Here is a 19489-nt window from a genome sequence, read left to right on the forward strand (position 1 = left end):
GGGATTCAAACCCCCCCCCCCAAAAAAAAAAAAAACATCCAACATAAATTGGACACTCGAAATTGCCCCTGGGTGTGATTGTGAGTCCGGTTGTTTGTCTCTATGTGGCCTGTGATTGGCTGGCAACCAGTTGAGGGTGTACCAGCACTCCCCCGAATCTCGTGAAGATAAGCGTCAAAGAAAATGGATGGATGGATCACGAAAGTTGATACACATGATTTGCCTTCGCGGGCCACATAAAATCATACAGCGGGCCAGATCCGGCCCCCGGGCCTTGAGTTTGACACCTTTGTTAGGTAGGTTAACAGTGACAATTCACTCAAATAAGAATTTTTGGGGAGGCTAAGTTCCATTTCTTACTTCTGCTGCACTGACGAACCCTCCCCTTCTTTTCTCACTCCATCCATCCATCCATCCATCCATCCACGAGGAATCAACGTTGAAACAACGTTGTTTCACAACGTAAAAATTCAACCGTGGAATTTACGTTGATTTTACGTTGTTCGGCGTCGCAACCTAAAACAACGTTAATTCAATTTTGAATCCACGTTTTGTGCCTGCTGGGTTAGCCTCACAGTTCTGAGGACCGGGGTTCAAATCCCGGCCCCCCCTTGTGTGGAGTTTGCGTGTTATCCCTGTGCTTGCGTGGGTTTTCTCCGGGCACTCCGGTTTCTGCCCGCATCCCAGAAACATACCTAAATTTCCCGTACGTGCAATTGTTGCAGGCTCCAGCACTCCCCGCGACCCTTGTGAGGATAAGCAGCTCAGAAAATGGATGGATCGATGTTTTCCTCCTTAAAAATCTCCAAGAGCTCAACTGCGGGTGAAATTTCTATTTAGGGCTTTTTTTTTTTGTCTTGTCACTTGTAACGCGACAAGCCTACTTTGACAAAGTCATGTCACTATCCAAGCCGCTTATCCTCACAAGGGTTGCGGGAAAGCTGGAGCCTCTCCCGGCTAGCTTCGGGCAAAAGACAGACTACACCCTGAAGCGGTCGCCAGTCAGTCGCAGGGCAGATATCGACAGCATCACTGAGCGGGAATCGATCCCACGCTAATATGGAGGAAATAAATTCAAAAGTCATCAGAAAAAGAAATACCACCTAAAAAAATAAAAATAATAAACTTCAGCACAGCAGCAAAGTCTTTGCATTTTATGACTTCCCACCACTGGTTGTATATATTATTGTGTTAATTTATTTTAATGTTATCCAGTATACAGGACAGACAGTATATTTTGAAATTGTGACATTTATGTTAAAATATTAATCTTGTTGCGTGGAATTTATGACGCCGTCAGGTTCTCTGGCACGGATGATTTTAATTTGCATTATTTCCTGCGGGAATCCTTCAAAATGAAACTGATTTTTTTTTTTTTTTTTTGCCACATCTCTATTAAGTTAGGAGAAAGTCAGTCGAGAATTTAGTGATGGATGAGGTTCAGCGGGGCTTTTAATTGACATGTCGCTGGGACAACACGAGCAGGTTGTCTAAATGGAGAGGGCGGGGGCCGGGGGGGGTGGGTGGAGCGATAAATGAGATGTTATTAAATAAAGCAAAAAGAATTGGGGCTGTGTGTCAGTGTGCTGTGGGGTAAACAAACGCTGGGCTTTTTTTTTTTTTTTTTTTTTCACAGGCAGCAAAATGCACTCAAAGTCCTCGGCGCGGTCGCAGCGTCACGGTGGGCGGTTCGGTCGCGGCGAGGATCTGCGGCGGCCTCGCCCGCGGATCAATGTGCAATCACGAAGTCGTGTAAATCTGCCCCGCGGGGACGTCAGGATCACGAAATATCTGCTACCGTGTCATATCGTGGAAATTTCTGACGGAGTTTGCGCTGCTCTTTTTTTGTGAACGGGCTGGAGGACGACCGGTAAATCCGGCCACTGACGGGCCGCCGTCTTGAAAGCTGAACCCGCCACTTGGTATTCACTCCTACACCCCCGCCGAGGAACTTTGAGAAAAATTTAAGGACATGTGAGTGCTAATTGCCTTTTTTTTTTTGAATAATTTTTTGATTTGAATTTTTGTTTTTCGAGTGCGCTTCGGCCCGAGGAAGACCGAACACTGGTCGAAACGTTGCCGAGGGCACACCCACTGACGTCACCTCTTTGATGTTTCGATTTAGTTTGCACTTTTATTTATTTGTGTTTGAAAGCAACCAACTGCAACAACAAAAAAATTCCGTTTTCCCGAATCACCGACTGGACTTTTTCTAAAATGAGTGGCGCGTGCACGGTGGTCCGTTATGGCCGGCGTGCCCAAACGTACCGCCAAAAACAAAGGAGAGATGAGTGAGGTGGGTGGCGCAGGGGGATTGGAACGTGCACCTCCGGGAGTGGGAGGGCTCGTTTCCCTTCACCTAAACTAAACCCTAACCCTAAACCCAAACCCCAACCCTAAACACTAACCTAATCCCTAACCATAACCTTAACCCTAAACCCTAACCCTTAACCTTTACCCATACTTACCTGTTCCACTTTCCTATCACTCACCCAAACCCCTCCCTAACCACAACCATACCCATTTTATTTATGTTTTTATTCATTTTACTAACCCTAACCCTTCACTTTCCCGAACCTTTTCCCCTAACATAACAATTTCCCCGCGGTAGCCTTAATATCCTTATCCCATCACCACTCACCTTTTGCCCATCCTCAATCTATCCCCTTCCCCAAACCCTTCCCTAACCATAACCAATCGAAATTTCATTTGTTAATTATGGAGGATGGTGGTAACTTGTTTAAATTTGGAAGGAGGTAGGAACGTAAAATTCGGCCAATTGAGTACTGTAAATTCCAAAACCATAGTTGATATCTATAATTAATTACAGAACATTTCAATTTGACTTGTACATCGAGGGGAACAGACTTTGACGTCCTTGGTGACATTTTGACCCGACTTATTCGAGCGTAAGCTGCGCCTGATGAAGGCACATTTGTGCCGAAACGTTGCGGAGGTGGCACGCATAATTGGATATTCGAAATGTATGTGTATAGGGAAGTGAAGTAAAAAACACAAGACAATTGAGTCATAAATTCATCTTTATTTAAAGAAATACAAAATACACAAAAGTAACCAAATTAAAGTCGGTTGTGTGACCTGATTTGTGGTTTGCGCGGGAGGTAAGGACCGTGTACTTCTCTCTCGCCTAACCTTAAAACTAAAGTTGATTTAAAAAGATATACACGTATATGTACGTCATCTTTCTGAGATGCCCATAGCGAACGTGAACACTCGGCGACGAGTTGTCGAATGGCACACGTTGAAGCACGGATGGGGATGTTTCAGACTGGCCGTGAGTTTACAAAATCACAACGAGACTTTTCAGCCCCGTGTGCGCTCAGACCGTCACACCGGCGCTAGCCTGGAAGCAACGCCAAAATCAACGAATTTTGACAATCTTTCCTACTTAATTCAAATAAAAATCTCGTGTTTTTCTTTGGGAGCCCAAGGCTTCCCTCACGTCGCCAAAAGACCAAATTCCGTACGCTGCCCCCGTGCGGTGGACCTTGGTAGGTACGATAGTCTCCGAACACCTTCACGCATGTAAATCCCGAGCTATGTGCAGCTCTGTGGCAAATTGGGAAATATTTACTCGTATTCGCCGTGCCTGCTTGACCCACTTAGATAAATTTCAACTAAATCACTTTCACTGCGGAGACCTGCCGGTGCCCCGCAGATTAGATTTGCTAATGAAGATTGAGGTTATAAATAACCAACATAACCAGGCCTTTCTCTGGGAACGGCTCCGCAGTCCCTGAGAGGAAACGTCGACTCCTTTGTTATGTTTGAGGAGACGCTCCTCGCCGCAGTCGAGAACGCCGCTTTTACTTCCCCTGCTTTTTCTCGAAAACGCTCAAATCCGAAGCGGGCGACCCGCCCGCCGGTTTCCGCGCGTTCGTTCCGTCGGCCTCGCTTTCCCCGGCGATGCGACGGGAGGGTTTCACATTGATCCTCGATCAATCCTTCCTTGACATTCATGAGGAGTCTTAAGTCCGGCGCGTCTCGGCTGCGGGCTTCAGAAACAACCGCGTTTTCCTCGACAGACAAATTCCGAGTACTGCTTAAGTGCCCTCGAGACGGCAGATTCGCGCGGGCGCTGCGGTTTGAATTCTTAACTATTGGCCGTGTGAGGAACCTTTACAAATCAAAATGTTCCTCCAATGTTATCCCCCACCCTGCTGAGCGAAGCGAGCTTCGACTGGATCACGCGCAAAGTTGTTTGAAGTTTAATTCATTTTCCCGCGGCGCGGAAAACAATCCGCGGAGCTAGATTAATTTCATCGGAATCAAAATGCAACAAGCCGAATCCGCAATTAGTTTTCTGCTGGAAATATTTTTTATCAAGGAGACTTTGGTGATTTATCTGAAGATTTTCTTTGATTAAGTTGCCTTTGCGCTCAAATTGTTCTCCCAAGACGAATGTTTCTCGGCTTTCCGAGCTAGCATCACAAACAAGAAAACAAACAAACAAACAAACAAAAAAACGATCCAACAACATCATTACAGAATTTAGCAAATCCAGTTAAACTGGGAAACGTTTTGCCGACCGTAACGAGCGCATTAGATCGAAACTGAAGTTTTAAACGCTGTCTACTTTTTCCCTTCAGAGGCATTAAGCCAATAAAAGTTCGCTCCCGCCGAACAATGATTCTCTCGTTCGCTGACTCCTAAAACGGAACATTTGACGGGGACGCAAATCGAGGTTTTCTCTCGGCGGTCGGCCACCTTGAAAACGGCTCGTCCCGCCGCGCGACCGCCGCTCGTTTTGACCCGGCGATCCTTCACACGTTGTGCTCATTTACAGGCTGTGACGCAGTTAAACCGTCCGTGTCGATTATACTGGCACTTGAGAGCGATGTTGCAGTAAAACTTGATGCTTTGTCCTCGAAGAGCAGCTCTCCGGTTTCCTTTCAAGAGTCAAATATAGAGCGGCGGCTTTCGACATTTTCAGGAAATGAAAGGATTTTTTTTTTTTTTTCGGGGGGTTACTCTCACGATGACGACATCCGAACGCCGGTTCCGTGGCAACTCCTCGGTCGCGGTTTACAGTGGTAATATTACTAATCCGGTTACTCAGCTCCATCGGGTGTTCACCGCTCGCAAATAGCACAACTCTTCCACGCGCTGACTTTACACTTCAAACGTCGTCTCCTCGAGCTTCCAGTCGGAGCGCAGAATAACTGCATAACTGATTTCAAAACGTGTCCTCATTTCGGAAACTTCCCCAGAGGGGGAAAAAAACATCTACGGGCCAATCAGCGAGTGTGTTTTTGCAGCTTTTAAAGCTGCCATCAACTGGCGGCCGGTAAGATGTATGATTACGGCCGCAATCAAGAGGACTCCGAGGTCCTCCGCCGAGTTGGCTTCCGGTTTTGCCATTTTCGGTCGGATTTCGAGCAACCCGAGCGCCGTCGCTCGCGTCGGCGCGATGCCGTGCGCTCGGAAAAGCCATTTTTTAGATTGCCGGGTTTGGGAGGGACGCGCCACTCCGCGGCAATAATCTGCTTATCTTAAAGCCACCTCTACGATGCTGATTAAAATGGATCGAGGTTTTAAAACCGCAGTCTCGGGGAAGGGACGGGAGCAGCCGTCGGAACGCGACCCGTGACCTCAATCTCGCTAACTGGACCGCGGGGTTTTGTTTTGAAAAGTGTTGTCGGTGATTGACAGCCGGGCGAACAATTATTCTCCTTGTGAAAGACCAGACAAATGTCAAAATGTATTTGCAAGCTCACGTCTGGCTGTCTAATTAGAGGCTTTCATCAACAAGCAAGTAGAAAAGTCAATGCTGGATCCCCTCTGACTGCGCAAATATTGATTTCCTCTGAGTGTGACGTGAGCGAAATCCTGCTAATTTGCCGTGGAAATATTAGCCAGCCCATAATTATTGGCCTCAAACTATTGCTTCCGTGACTGTAACGGAATTGATTGGGAGACGATTTGCTTGATTTTTTTTTTTTTTTTTTTAATGCGCCGGCTCGGCTTGAGAAACACTCGTCCTGTGTGTTTAAAATCAGCGGTTGCAGCTCTTGAGATTGATACAAAATCTTGTATTCATTTTATTATTGGAACATGGATTAAATGAAACATAACAGATAAGATGCAATGATCCTTTTTTGATTCTCCAAAGGGGAAACTCAATGCACTGGTGCCGTTTCCAAATTATATTATTAAAGGGGAAATCCAGTGCTTTGCATGAACAGTGTATCGATAGGTCATGTAATATTTTCTCTATTTTGACAATGCGATGTTAAATCCTCTCTCATTTAATCGTGTTTTGAGAAGATTTTTATTGACAATGACAAATTTTTAGGGGCGGTGCCATTTTCGCGGATGTGACGTGTACATCATGGGCTGGATCACATGGGACACCATTATGGCCAGCGCTGATTTCTCGGATTTATCCTCATCTGATGAAGAAATAGCAGTATCGATTGATCGGGAAGACGGAGGAATACGTTCATCCAGATTTGAACCTGTGGCTGTAAATATTGTTGAATATTCGGATGGTTCTTCTACGCGTGACAAGTGCGTAAACAAAGGCCTCCGGGAACTCCGGGCCGGCAGCCCCGGATGGTTCTTCAGACGGGAATGACGCGGAGTCTGACGAGCGAGCTCAGCGTCGGGCCGGGAGCTGAGCTTTCAGGTGACGGAGGCCTTTATCTGAGCTTCGGTGGTGGCGGATGGGCTTTAGCCTAGCTTCGGCGTTTGGGGCTAACGACCACCGCCGCCTGGAAAGTCGCTCGCGGCCACTGCCGGAGCTTGTGGCCTTCCTTTGGTTCTGGCGGAGGTCTTTAGCCTAGCTTTGGAGTGTGGGGCCAACGAAGCGGGTGGAGGCCGTTTGCCCAGGACGTCGAAGCTAGGCTAAAGGCCTCCGCCACCACCGAAGATCAGCTAAAGAAGAACCATCCGAATATTCAACATGAATTCCAGCCACAGGTTCAAATCTGTATGGAAGTATTCCTCCGTCTTCCCGATCAACCGATACTGCTATTTCTTCATCAGGTGAGGATAAATCCGACAAAATCAGCGACGGGCACAACGGTGTCCCGTGTAATCGAGCGTTTGGAACGGCACGTAACACGTCACATCCGCCCACGTAGATCACGTGACTCCCGAAAAGGGCAGCGCTCCTGAAAATTCGGAATTGTCGATTAAAAATCTTCTCAAAACACCATGAAAACATCACATTGTCAAAATAGGGTACACATTACATAAACTATTGGATACACTGTTCATACAAAGTACTGGATTTCCTCTTTAAATACTGAGAATTTTTCTGATGTGAGGATGGGTGCACAGATAGAGAAAACAGGGCGCTGTCCTCTTTTACTCTTATTCAGGCTTCAATCGTGTCTCAGAGGTCATCCTCCACAAAAAAGAAAAGGAAAGATAAGCAAACCATCTTCCATTTATTCTCCTAAATGGAGAAAACGAGCCCTCCATCGATCAATTTTCTACACCGCTCCGGTTTGCGGGTGACGGGAGGGGGGAGTACACGCCGGACAAGTTGACATTCAAAGGCAGGGGACATCCTGGGTAGCCGGTTCGGAGTCTTGGGTTAAGATAGCGTGCACTTTTCGGCCATTGTGGGAGGAAACTGCTGGACCTGGGATGAACCCACGCGACCAGGGCCAGAACAAAACCACATAAAGACCTCAAAGCCAAGATTCCAACTGTGAGGGAGTCGCGCTATCCGCAAATGATTGTTCTAGAATTGTGAAGAAACGCAACTGAGCGACTGTCTGCTTTATCTGACTCGTTATATTTGCGTCAAATCGGGCAACAGTCAATCAAAGCGGCGCGATCTAATTAGCGCCGGCAGCTTTAACGCGCCGGACCGGACTGACCGACACGACTTCGTTTGGAACTTTTTCTCATTCGGTGATTCATCCGAGCACGAGACGGCGGAGCAACTCCGCCAAACGCGGGTTCGGTGCTCATGACTCCGACGGGTTTTGGAACTGGATTCTTCGGTTCTGAATTGTCTCGTCGTACCGTGACAACTGTTTCGACTTCACATTTTATCCTTTTATTGTACGTTTTTCGAGTAATTGCCGTGTTTGTGTTTTTAAAATCCCAAGTCAATCTTTTCAAAACTAAAATGCAAGACTCGTTTCAGTAGAAGTCTGAATATGTATGGCGACACTGCTGAGCGTTTGTTATTTTCTTCTTCTCCTTTTTAATCATCGGGGGGAGTCGAGCGGTACAGAGGGGGCCCCATGCGGCCTCCGCCCTGCTTTCAACTCCCTGAAAAGAGGTCAGCGAGGGCAGCTGAGTGAAACTGAAAGACTGCTTTTTAAAGCTGTAAATGTTTTTTCTTCTCGCTCTGCGCATCACACGACCTCCTCCTGCCGTTGGCGTCGTGTCCTGCTGACCGCCGTCAGTCCAAGTTAAATAATCTCCAGTTTCTCGCTCGAGAGTCTCTAACCGGTAACGTCTGGATCTGATACATAAGTTGCGCATCATATTCGTCTCATGAGCGAACGTGTGACTGTCTGATGTTTTTTTTGCCCAGATGTCTCCTGTTTCATTGATTTTATACTGAAAGTGACTTCTACGCTCATCAAGAGTTGCCAGGCGAGGTGGCTCGATGCCCCCTGGACACCCCCCCTGGTGAGACGTTCCGGGCGCATCCCACGGGGACGAGACCCGGGGGACGACCGAGAATAAGTTCGCCCGACTGGCCTGGAAACGACTTTGCGAGCCCCTGAAAGGGCTTAGCGATGTGTCTGGGCTTCCCCGCTCGAGCTGCTGCCCTCGCGATCTGATCCGAAGAAAATGGATGGACAGACGGACAAACATCTACACTTACTTTTACGTTTGTTTTGCCTGTAAAGACTTCATTCTTTTTTGGTAGAGGCGTGACGAAAATGGAAACCAGCGTGCGGTCTATGGGTGATAAACTGTCACGAACCAACGGTGCACAGGCGGACCAAAATGCAGGACTCCATGACGAGGAAATGATGTTCAGTGGATATTTTTATAAACGAAAGTTGTGCACGACAACACAGTCCGAGAAGTCAGGATCCACAACACAAGAAACAATGTCCCATAACTATGAATCAACTAAAGAGCATAACCAAAAGCGTGACTTGACTTTAATGGCTCAGTGGCGGAGTAACCCTGGATGCAGGAAAGCATACTCAACAAACTAGCAAAAGTCGGTGAAAGAACTCCAATTTAAATACAGCAACAGGTGTAAGAGATGAAACCGCTCAGAGCGGTGCCCAGGGCGCGCCCCTCTTGGCCGTGGTCCAGCCTTGCTCATGACAATAAACAACTTTGAAGCTTCGAGAAAATGCAGACTCAGCAACTGTCATCAGAACTGAACAAAAAGAAACCTGTGGTGGAGCAGGTAACAGACGTCAAAAAGGTGGATGAATATACCCTGTGACCCCGTCTCCCGAGCGTAAAGGTAGCGCAATCCTAAAAAGCAGAAGACCTGGTGAGCAAAAGTGCAAGACGCGTGAGCCACAAAACGCAAGGCACTCGTTCCAAAGAAGAACAGGAAGGTCAGGCTGGAATTCGCAATGAAGTACGACGATGGCAACAGGACAACCGTTTTACGCAGTGACGAAACAGAGATGAAAAGGCTAAAGCGTCAAGAACGATGGGATCAGATCATAATCCCGAACATCCAAGATTATCGGGAACCTCGGCGGAGGCGACGTCATGGCGTGGGCTCGCTAATCTTCATTGACGATGGCAGCGCCGACATTAGCTCATAAATCTTTAGAAACATTTTGTCTGTCAATATGAAAAAAAAAGATGCCGTCGAGACCATCGCGCAGGGGGACGGCAACAAAACAACAAAGGAGCTCATCAGTTGAAAGAAGACGAAGGTTTTAGACCGGCTTTGTCAATCTCCAGACTGAAACCCGACGGGGCACGCGCGTTATCTGCTCAAGAGGAGACCGAAGGGAGTCGTCCCCGAAATAAACAACTGAAAGAGGCTGTTGCGAAAGACTGGAAAAATCATCACAATTGGAGCTAGGATAGGCTCCGGCACTCCCTGCGTCCCTCGTGAGGATAAGCGGAAAAGAAAAGGGATAGATGGATAAATTGCCCCGAGGTGTGATTGTGAGTGCGGCTGTTTGTCTCGACGTGCCCTGCGATTGACTGGCCACCGGTTCAGGGTGTACCCCGCCTCCTGCCCGTTGACAGCTAGGACAGCCTCCAGCACTCCCTGCGACCCTTGTGAGGATAAGCGGCAAAGAAAATGGATAGCTGGATACATTTCCCCAAGGTGTGATTGTGAGTGTGAGTGTTTGTTTGTCTCCACATGCCCTGCGATTGGCTAGCAACCAGTTCAGGGTGTACCCTACCTCCTGCCTGTTGAGAACTGGGATAGGCTTCAGGACTCCCCAACGACCCTCGTGAGAATAAGCAGCAAATAAAGTGGATGGATTGCAGGTTTGAAGATTTGTGAATAAATAATGTCTTGTTCACGTGAATATACAAATCGAGTACGAGCAGTTCCAAGGCTTTTGCCCACCTGCAAGTTTGACATTTTAACAGGAGCCAGACTGTTAGCCTACTTGCTATTGTTAGCTTGTGTTCTGTGTTTTTGTTCTCCGTTTGCTTCGGTATCCTTTTCCATCCTTTTCAGTTTCATGTTCGAGTCCCAGTCATCTTTCGTCATTCTTTCTTCTAAACCTGCGTAGTGCAGATGCTGTTTCTTTGGTGTCTATCTCGTTACTTTTCTGTCTTCCTTAGCTTACGCAGTTGAGTTTCTGTCCTTTTCGTTGTGCTACTTATAATTAGTTTTTCTGTTGTTCATATTCTGATTTTATTTACCAACGGTTGCGGCTCCGCTCGTCGGCTCGTGTATTTTTTTTTTTTTTTTGCGTCGACGCTTTTGTCTTTGTTGTCTTCTGTTTGTACTTGGTGGTTGTCTGCTTTGGGGTGTGATATTCAACATATTCGCATTGTAAAAATTTTCAGTCTAGAGGGAAAACAAAGGAATGGAGCGTCACACGATTCCATTACTTTTGGCGCGGCAGATAATTTCCACAATACTGTACATTGCGTGCAGTTCTCTGAAGCTGTGGCACCTCTAATTTGTCACGGCACGCCACGGCGGAACTCGCAAATGCAAAACCCCGAGGGAAGCGAAAGCCGCCACAGGCCATTTGTTTTGGTTTTATAGGTTGAAGTGCAGCCTCCAGATGGGATCCTCGGATAATTACCATACGGGCCCGCAATATTTGATCAGATGTCGCTGGCGTTTTGACGCCTCGGAAGCGCAAACCGGCGAGAGGCGGCCCGCGTCCGCGTGCCCGGGCATCCGAGCTGCGGAACCGCGACGGCGTGATTGGAATGCCGACTCCGCTCGGGGGAATCGGGATGGAGCGCGAGGTGTGGAAGTTGTCTAATTAAATCATGCGTGGATGCTGCGTGGTGTAAAAAAAACAAAACAAAAATGGGGAAATACTGGAAAGGACGCCAGAAATTTACCAACGGCGGATTACACGACGACGGACGATTGAAGCGAAATGCTGCTGAAATCGTGCCGTTCTCGCCCCTTCCACGTAGAACTGGACCGAGATTCTTGCACGTCATCTTCACGTTACCAAAGAAACCGCACAAACGGGCCCAAAAAAAGTAATCTTTTTGGTAAGTGAGGAAAATAACGAGCTGCCTCGTGCTGCTGAATCATCGCCCTGTGCTGGAATTGGTTCATTTGACAGCGCTGGCGGCTCGCACGCCCACTCCACTGGAAGCCAGCGAGATAATAAGTGAAACAGCGAGAAGTGTCTGAGGGAGGCTGCGGCTAATAGTATGCCCCCACCCATGCCGAGACCTAATTATCGCCGTCTACCCCTTTTCTCCGCTTTATTTGCTCACCTGTTGACCCCGCCCGGGCCCTCGTTCAGGCAACCCGCCGCCGGGCACCTGACGGAACACTCGAAGCCGACCCCCGAGGGACTCGGCTTTAATGCGACGGCTGCTAAAAAACGCGGCTTGCTTCAACGTGTGACGACTTCTGTCTCTCTTTTTGTAGCTCTGCAAATTAAATATTTCCCCGAGACGTGCAGACACACACAAATCCTCTCCTTTGTTCGGACGTTCGGAATTGGCGAAATGACTCCCTTTGGGGTGGGGGTGGGGGGGGCGCCATGATGAGAGCGAGGCGACGGACAGAAAGCGGCATAAAGTGAATTAATCATGCGCCGTTTCTTCAGACCGTAGGCGAGAAGTCACAAGGAGGAAGAAAAAAAAAAAACCTCTACACAATCTCCCTCCCAGCACAACCTTCCAGTAAAATTAATTATCCATAATCCTCTTTGTTTTTTGTATTGCTGCCTTTTTACTGACTGGGAGGGAGGCGTACGTCGAGGAGGACAACCGAGGTGTCCCTCTCACCGCCGACAAGCTCCTCGACGACAAGTCACTTTGCGGCGCTGATGTTCTATTTTACACAAGATCCTCGGGTAAACGTTTAGAACTTTTGTTTAAGCGTTTAAAAGCAACAACAACGTTAGCACAACTAGCATAATCCAATGTGAGCCACTGATTGAAACAAACATCAAGCAACGTGTCCACTGATTGAAGCCACCGGTCGCCATCTTGGTGCTCCCAAAACGCGTGGTGGCGGACGTGGTTTACAGGTTGGATTATGGCGGGGTTTTCTCAAAGTTTGGCATGTAAAATTAAAAGTTGTCATGTGAGATTGACATTTTTTCAGTTCTGGTAACATGAAGGATTTTTAATTCAACTTGGTAGGCCAAAAAAAAAAAAAAAGGCTAAGTGCAAAGGAAAGACATAGAACACCGCGACTAGCAACAAACCTTGCGTATTAACTAGGGCCCGATTTCTGTGACATGTTAACTTTTCCCAAAATACGCTGTGAAGTATTATCATCGTAACATAGCAAAAAACGAAGCACTTTTTGTCATAAAAACATAAAAATTTCAGTCAATCAGTTAGGTATATTTTTGGGAAAATGGGAATGGGAAAATAAACTAGCTAAGCGCATTGTTCATTTGTTGTCTCTGCAACGACTTATTTCAGACAGAAAAATGTCAACTTGTTTCCTCGTATTTGAAAATCAAATTAAATTTGCAGAGTTCTGGATTATGAAATTCATCAAACATTTCACAGAAAATGTGTTTTCTTGCTTATCCACTGATGAAATTTGGGAAAATATTGACATTGCTTTTTTGCGAAAAAAAAAATGTTAACTTTTCCCCAAATAAGCTGTCAAACACTCTCATCATAACATAGCAAAAAACTAAGCATTTTTTAATCATAAAAACAGAAAATTTTCAAGTCAATCAGTTGGATATATTTTTGGAAATAATGACTCGCAATGGGAAAATAAACCAGCTAAACGCATTGTTCATTTGTTGTCTCTTTGACGTCCTATTTCAGACAGAAAAATTTGAACTTGTTTCCTCCCATTTGAAAATCAAATTCATTTTGCAGAGTTCCGTATTATGAAATTCACCCAAAATTTCACAGAAAATTTGTTTGTTTGGGGGAATATTGACATCGCTTTTTCGCGAATTTTTTTTTTCAACTTTTCCCGAAATACGCTGTGAAACACTATCATAACATAGCAAAAAACTAAGCATTTTTAATCATAAAAAGATGAATTTTTAAGTCAATCAGTTAGACATATTTTGGGAAATAAGGACTCGCAATGGGAAAATAAACTAGCAAAATGCATTCATTTGTTGTCTCTGCAACAACCTATTTCAGACAGAAAAATGTTAACGTTTCCTCGCATTTGAAAATCAAATTCAATTTGCAGAGTTCTGGATTATGAAATTCATCAAAAATTTCACAGAAAAATGTGTTTTCTTGCTTATCCACTAATGAAGTTTGGGAAAATATTGACATTGCTTTTTCGCGAAAAAAATGTTACCATTTCCCGAAATAAGCTGTGAAGCACTGTCATCATAACATCGCAAAAAACTAAGCATTTTTTCATCATAAAAACATGAATTAATTTTCAAGACAATCATTTAGATATATTTTGGGAAAAAAGGACTCACAATGGGAAAATAAACTAGCTAAACGCATTGTTCATTTGTTGTCTCTGCGACGTCCTATTTCAGACAGAAAAATTTGAACTTTTTTCCTCGCATTTGAAAACTTTGTCGTCAATTAACCCAATGCGCATATTCGAATAATAGATGGCTTTGCACTTATAAAATGTATTAATTATGACCTCATTCTTTTGATAGAGTATAAGAAAGAGAAGGCGGAGCGTGTTGCTCAGGGGGGCCTCGGTTGCACGAGAGCGACGAAAACTTGCCGGTTCCCGTGCGCATCGGTGACCTCGCCTGAGGAGGAAATCGGCAAGGCATCAAGCCACCGGATTTGGACCGTCTCCTTGCGTGCAAGTTGGAATTAAGGTACAGTTTTTCCTCGGTCGCTTTGTCGCATTTGTCAGACTTTTGCGCATCAAAAATTTAGATGGGTGTAGAAAGTCTGTGCTGTAATTCCTACAGTCCCGCGTGTACAATATTTCCTAAGGAGATTGTCCTAAATACATATTTCTACTTTTTTTTTTTTGTGCTTTGGACTTCTGTCTCTTCTTTTCTGTTTCAGCCTTCGATGCCCTTCTGACGGCACTGGCGTCTTCAATGACACCGATATTTACTATTTACAACTATTTAATGACTGGGGCAGGCACGGTGGAGCAGCTGGTTAAGCGTCGGCCTCGCAGTTCCGGGGACCCGGGTTCGATCCGGGCCCCGCCTGCGTGGAGTTTGCATGTCCTCCCCCGTGCCTGCGTGGGTTTTCTCCGGGCACTCCGGTTTCCCCCCACACCTCAAAAACATGCAACATTGATTGGACACTCTAAATTGCCCCTCGGTGTGATTGTGAGTGCAGCTGTTTGTCTCCATGTGCCCTGGCGACCAGTTCAGGGTGTCCCCCGCCGAATGCCCGTTGACAGCTGAGATAGCCTCCAAGCACTCCCCGCGACCCTCGTGAGGATAAGCGGCAAAAGAAAATGGATGGATATTTACAGATTAGTTTTTGCAGGTAAATCCACGGTGTTATGCTACGTGTTCAAATTGTTTTGAGAAATGCATTTGCTGATTTGCAAACTTCCACGATGATTCCAAAGCTACTGATTCATACTTCTAAATTGCAGATCTCGTTAATATCTATCCGTCTCGTGTCATTTTTCCCTTGAAAATGCGCATTTTGAAATGTAGGCAGAATACCCCGAGAGCAGGCACTCCACTCAGGGCCCGAGATTCAGACCCAGAGCCCTCTCAACTGCGAGGCACGCGCGCCAACCGCAAGATGCCAGACATGCGTCGAGGGGAGAAGTCGATGCAGCAGATGGGCCAAATGAAAATAAGCCATAAACACGCTGAGTCCTCAAAAGTATCATTTGTGCGATTCCGGCTTCCCCCCGAGCGCCGACAGAAGCCGCTTTACCGTCCCACCGCGCCGTCGCGTCTTGGTCTCGTCGAGCCTTTTGGGGGGCCGCCGGCGTCAGCAATCACCTGGTCAACACCTGAGGCCTCCGTATCGCGTTGCTTACGCAGCCCCTCCCCCCCCCCCACATCTCAGAGGGACGAGTCCCCCATTTAGCATTCGGCCTCGGGACCGGAGACATCTTCGGCGCACCGCGACTCTATAGAAACAGGATCCTATTATTTGTGTACATCTGCGACAGCGTAAATTGAATTTCCCTCTTTCGTCTTGAGGCGAGCGACCCTGAGTTTGCTTCTGCCGTTGAACCGACTGCAACCCGCGATGTCTTCTTCTCCCGTTTCAGGTCACGTCTTTATTTCCCTTATAGAAAGCGACAGCATTGTGCTGTTTATTTTTTTCTTCTTCGGCTGTAAGTGAGTCTAGTTTTTGTAATAGAACTGAACTGGTAAGAGTGAGACCAGTGGAATATATGTGTCGAGGAAGTGACTTTTACCAGTATGTTTTTTTTATTATTTTTTTTTTTATAAGCGGTCCTGTTAGCGCTGTGCTAGCGTTAGCGCTGCGCTAACGTGTTGCTGCTATGTTACTGCCGTGTCTCTGATTTAGGTATGATTTTTTTTAACTGGCCCTGTTAGTGCTGTGCTACTGGCCTATTTTTTTTTTTTTTTTACCGCTACTGTGTTGTTGCTATGTTAAGCTAAGCTAGCTAAACTAAGGTTTTAAAACTTTGAAAACACTTGTGTTGGTTTGTTTTTTTTAAAAGTGTTAGCGCTTGCGCTAGCGTGTTGCTGCTGTGTAACTGCCGTGTCTCACTAATTTAGGTATGATTTTTTTTATTTTTAACTGGCCCTGTTAGCGCCGTGCTACCGGGCTATTTTTTTTTTTTTTAACCGGTATGTTTTTTTTGTTTGTTTGTTTGTTTTTTACACCAGCCCTGTTTCTGCTACCGTGTTGTTGCGATGTTAAGCTAAGCTAAGGTATTAAAACTTTAAAAACACTTTAACTGGTATGTTTTTTTTAAGCTGTTACCGCTGCGCTCATGTTAGCACTGTGCTAGCGTTAGCGCTGTGCTAGCATGTTGCTACTGTGTTACTGCCACGTCTCAAGTGATTTTCACCAGTATGTTTATTTTTTTACCAGTATGTTTTTTTTTTAACCAGCCCTGTTGGCGCTGCGCTAACGTGTTGCTGCTGTGTTACTGCCGTGTCTCACTGATTAAGGTATGATATTTTTTTTTTTAACTGGCCCTGTTAGTGCTGTGCTACCAAGGTCTTTCTAGCGTTAACTCTTACGTTAGCACTAGCGTTAACGTTAGCGCTAGCGTTTGTGTTAGTTCTAGCGCCGCGCTAGTGTTAAACTCTTTCTGTGTACCGTCTTTCTTTGTAAATATGTCATGTTTCAATGCGGGAACTTGCGGCTTTTACACGGTTGCGGCCAATCTATGTACCAAATGTTATTTCCTTTACAAACGTTCTCGGCGAGGCTCGTAACCACGTGCGCCCTGCAGGCCGGGAATTACGGTATCTACAAGACAAGTGTACATCGACTTGCTCCATTTGTCTACTTCTTACAGACACGGACAGCTGTTTCTTCGGAGAGAAAGAAAGAAAGAAAGAAAGATAAGCGAGAAACAAGCGCGGGACCTATAAAACGGTCTCTAATCTCGCCGTTCTTGTGTAAACCGAAGCATCCCTGGACAGACAGCGAGTAAATCACACCCTCGCCTGGCGCTTGAGAAAAAAAAAAAATAAAAAATAAAGAGAGATGTCTTGACCTCCCAAATCGTCCAGTAACAGCTGTTGTCAGTCTGCCAACGAGTGTGGATCTTGACATTTAAGAGCAGCTCCTCGCTATAAGATGGATATTTGGGCTGCTGCTGACAGTCAGGGACATTTGTTGCTCCCATAGGGGGGGGGGGGGGGTCGCCTTCACTCACTGTTGTTACAGGCTCCTCGTTGGAGTCATCCACACCAGGGTGCAGAGGGGGCCCGCATGGCTGACTAGATCTTCTATCTCTGACACCCACAATAAAGCACCCCAACCCTGAATCTTTTTTTTTTTTTTTGACAGAAAGCCAGGCAGACGGATGCTCCGCGGAGGCCGCGAGGAGAGAGGAGAACGAGATGCTTGGCGAGGAGGCGAAGCGTTTCAGCCAGAGGGATTTTAATCCCTGTCCTGACAGGTCGCTTTTTTTTTTTTTTCCAGGTGAGATGATGGATTTTCTTCGTCTCGAAGCGATGTAGCAGCCAGACGTAGTGTTGTATTAATAGCCGGTGACAGGTCATCTCTGGGGCGTGCTTCGAGTTAACGTCAGCTCGTGTGAGCTTCATCCTGAAGCCTGTTCATCTAATTTAAAAAAAAAAAAATGAAAATCTACAAAAGATGAAGTAGAAATCGTGGAGGGGTCTGAAATTTTCATCGTAGGTGCGTGTCCGCAGTGAGAGAGAATCTAAAAAGAAAAATCCAGAATTTTTTTTTTTTAAGTTTATTTGCGTGATACAACTGTCATGATCCTGCCGCTCCAGCCCGGGCTGTGCGGGTGCCCGCGCGGGTGCGCTGATTGGGAGGCGCACACCTGCGCCTCACGCAGCCTGATTATGCTGTGGATTTATATGACCCCGACGACGACTGGCCGGCGCCAGTTCGTATGATCTTCATGTCCCGTTCGTGTGCTCCGGTATCCCTGATCGAACCTTTGTGTACCGACCTTCGCCCGTTCTCCGACCACCCTTGTAAGCCCGACTCCTTTGATACTTCTGCCTGCCTTGATCGTTCTCCCGTGTACCGACTCCTGCTTGCCCGCTCACCTGCTCTCTTCGCCCGACCTCCCAACTACCGCCGCTGCACCGGACTGCCTGCTCGATCCCCGACCTCTGCATATAATAAACGTGTCTCCTTGAACTACCTTGCATCTTCCGAGTCCTGCATTTGGGTCCTACTCTCGTTCCGATGGGACGTGACAACGGCTGCAAATAAGTATTTGAACACCTGAGAAAACCAATGTTAATATTTGGTACAGTAGCCTTTGTTGGCAATTACAGAGGTCAAAGGTTTCCTGGAATTGTTCACCAGGTTTCCACACACTGCAGGAGGGATTTTGGCCCACCCCTCCACACAGATCTTCTCTAGATCAGACGGGTTTCTGGGCTGTCGCTGAGAAACACAGAGTTTCAGCTCCCTCCAAAGATTTTCTATTGGGTTTAGGTCTGGAGACTGGCCAGGCCGCGCCAGAACCTTGATATGCATCTTATGGAGCCACTCCTTGGTTTTCCTGGCTGTGTGCTTTGGGTCATTGTCATGTTGAAAGACCCAGTCCTGACCCATCTTCAACGCTCTGACTGAGGGAAAGAGGTTGTTACCCAAAATCTCACAATACATGGCTGGGGTCATCCCGTGTGCAGAAAAACACCCCCAAAGCATGATGCCACCATGCCCATGCTTCACAGTAGGGATGGTGTTCTTGTGATGGAACTCATCATTCGTCTTCCTTCAAACACGGTTAGTGGAATTATGACCAAAAACTTCAATTTTGGTCTCACCTGACCACAAAACTTTCTCCCATGACTCCTCTGTATCATCCAAATGGTCAGTGGCAAACTTAAGACGACCTTTGATATATTTTACGTCGGGAAACTTTCCGTCCCATGCATGATTTCAAACCATGACGTCTTAGTGCATTACCAACAGTCACCTTGGAAACGGTGGTCCCAGCTCTTTTCAGGTCTTTGATCAAGTCCTGTCGTGTATTCCTGGGCTGATTCCTCACCTTTTTAAGGATCATTGAGACCGTACGAGGTGATATCTTGCATGGGCCTCCACGCCGATTGAGATTGACTGTCATGTTTAGCTTCTTCCATTTTCTAATGATTGCTCCAACAGTGCAACGCCATCCCAAGAACACCATCCCTGCTGTGAAGCACGGGGGTGGTAGCATCATGCTTTGGGGTTGTTTTTCTGCACCTGGGACAGGACGACTGCACTCTGCTGGAGATTTTGGGTAACAACCTCTTTCCCTCAGTCAGAGCTTTGAAGATGGGTCGGGGCTGGGTCTTGCAACATGATAATGACCTGAAGTACACAG

At 46.6% G+C, this 19489-nt stretch overlaps 1 long non-coding RNA gene across 1 annotated transcript in view; it reads left to right on the plus strand.

Annotated features, from left to right (window-relative positions):
* Positions 1 to 18326, plus strand: part of LOC133499270 (uncharacterized) — a 31033-nt gene extending 12707 nt beyond the window's left edge. Inside the window, exons 2-5 of the long non-coding RNA XR_009794609.1 lie at positions 14199 to 14369; positions 14566 to 15003; positions 16569 to 16628; positions 17479 to 18326. This is a non-coding gene — a long non-coding RNA (uncharacterized LOC133499270). The remainder of the gene's footprint in view (positions 1 to 14198; positions 14370 to 14565; positions 15004 to 16568; positions 16629 to 17478) is intronic.
* The last annotated feature ends 1163 nt before the right edge of the window (positions 18327 to 19489 follow it).

The sequence above is a fragment of the Syngnathoides biaculeatus genome, chromosome 4 (genome assembly GCF_019802595.1).
Source record: "Syngnathoides biaculeatus isolate LvHL_M chromosome 4, ASM1980259v1, whole genome shotgun sequence".
NCBI classification, from domain to species: domain Eukaryota; kingdom Metazoa; phylum Chordata; class Actinopteri; order Syngnathiformes; family Syngnathidae; genus Syngnathoides; species Syngnathoides biaculeatus.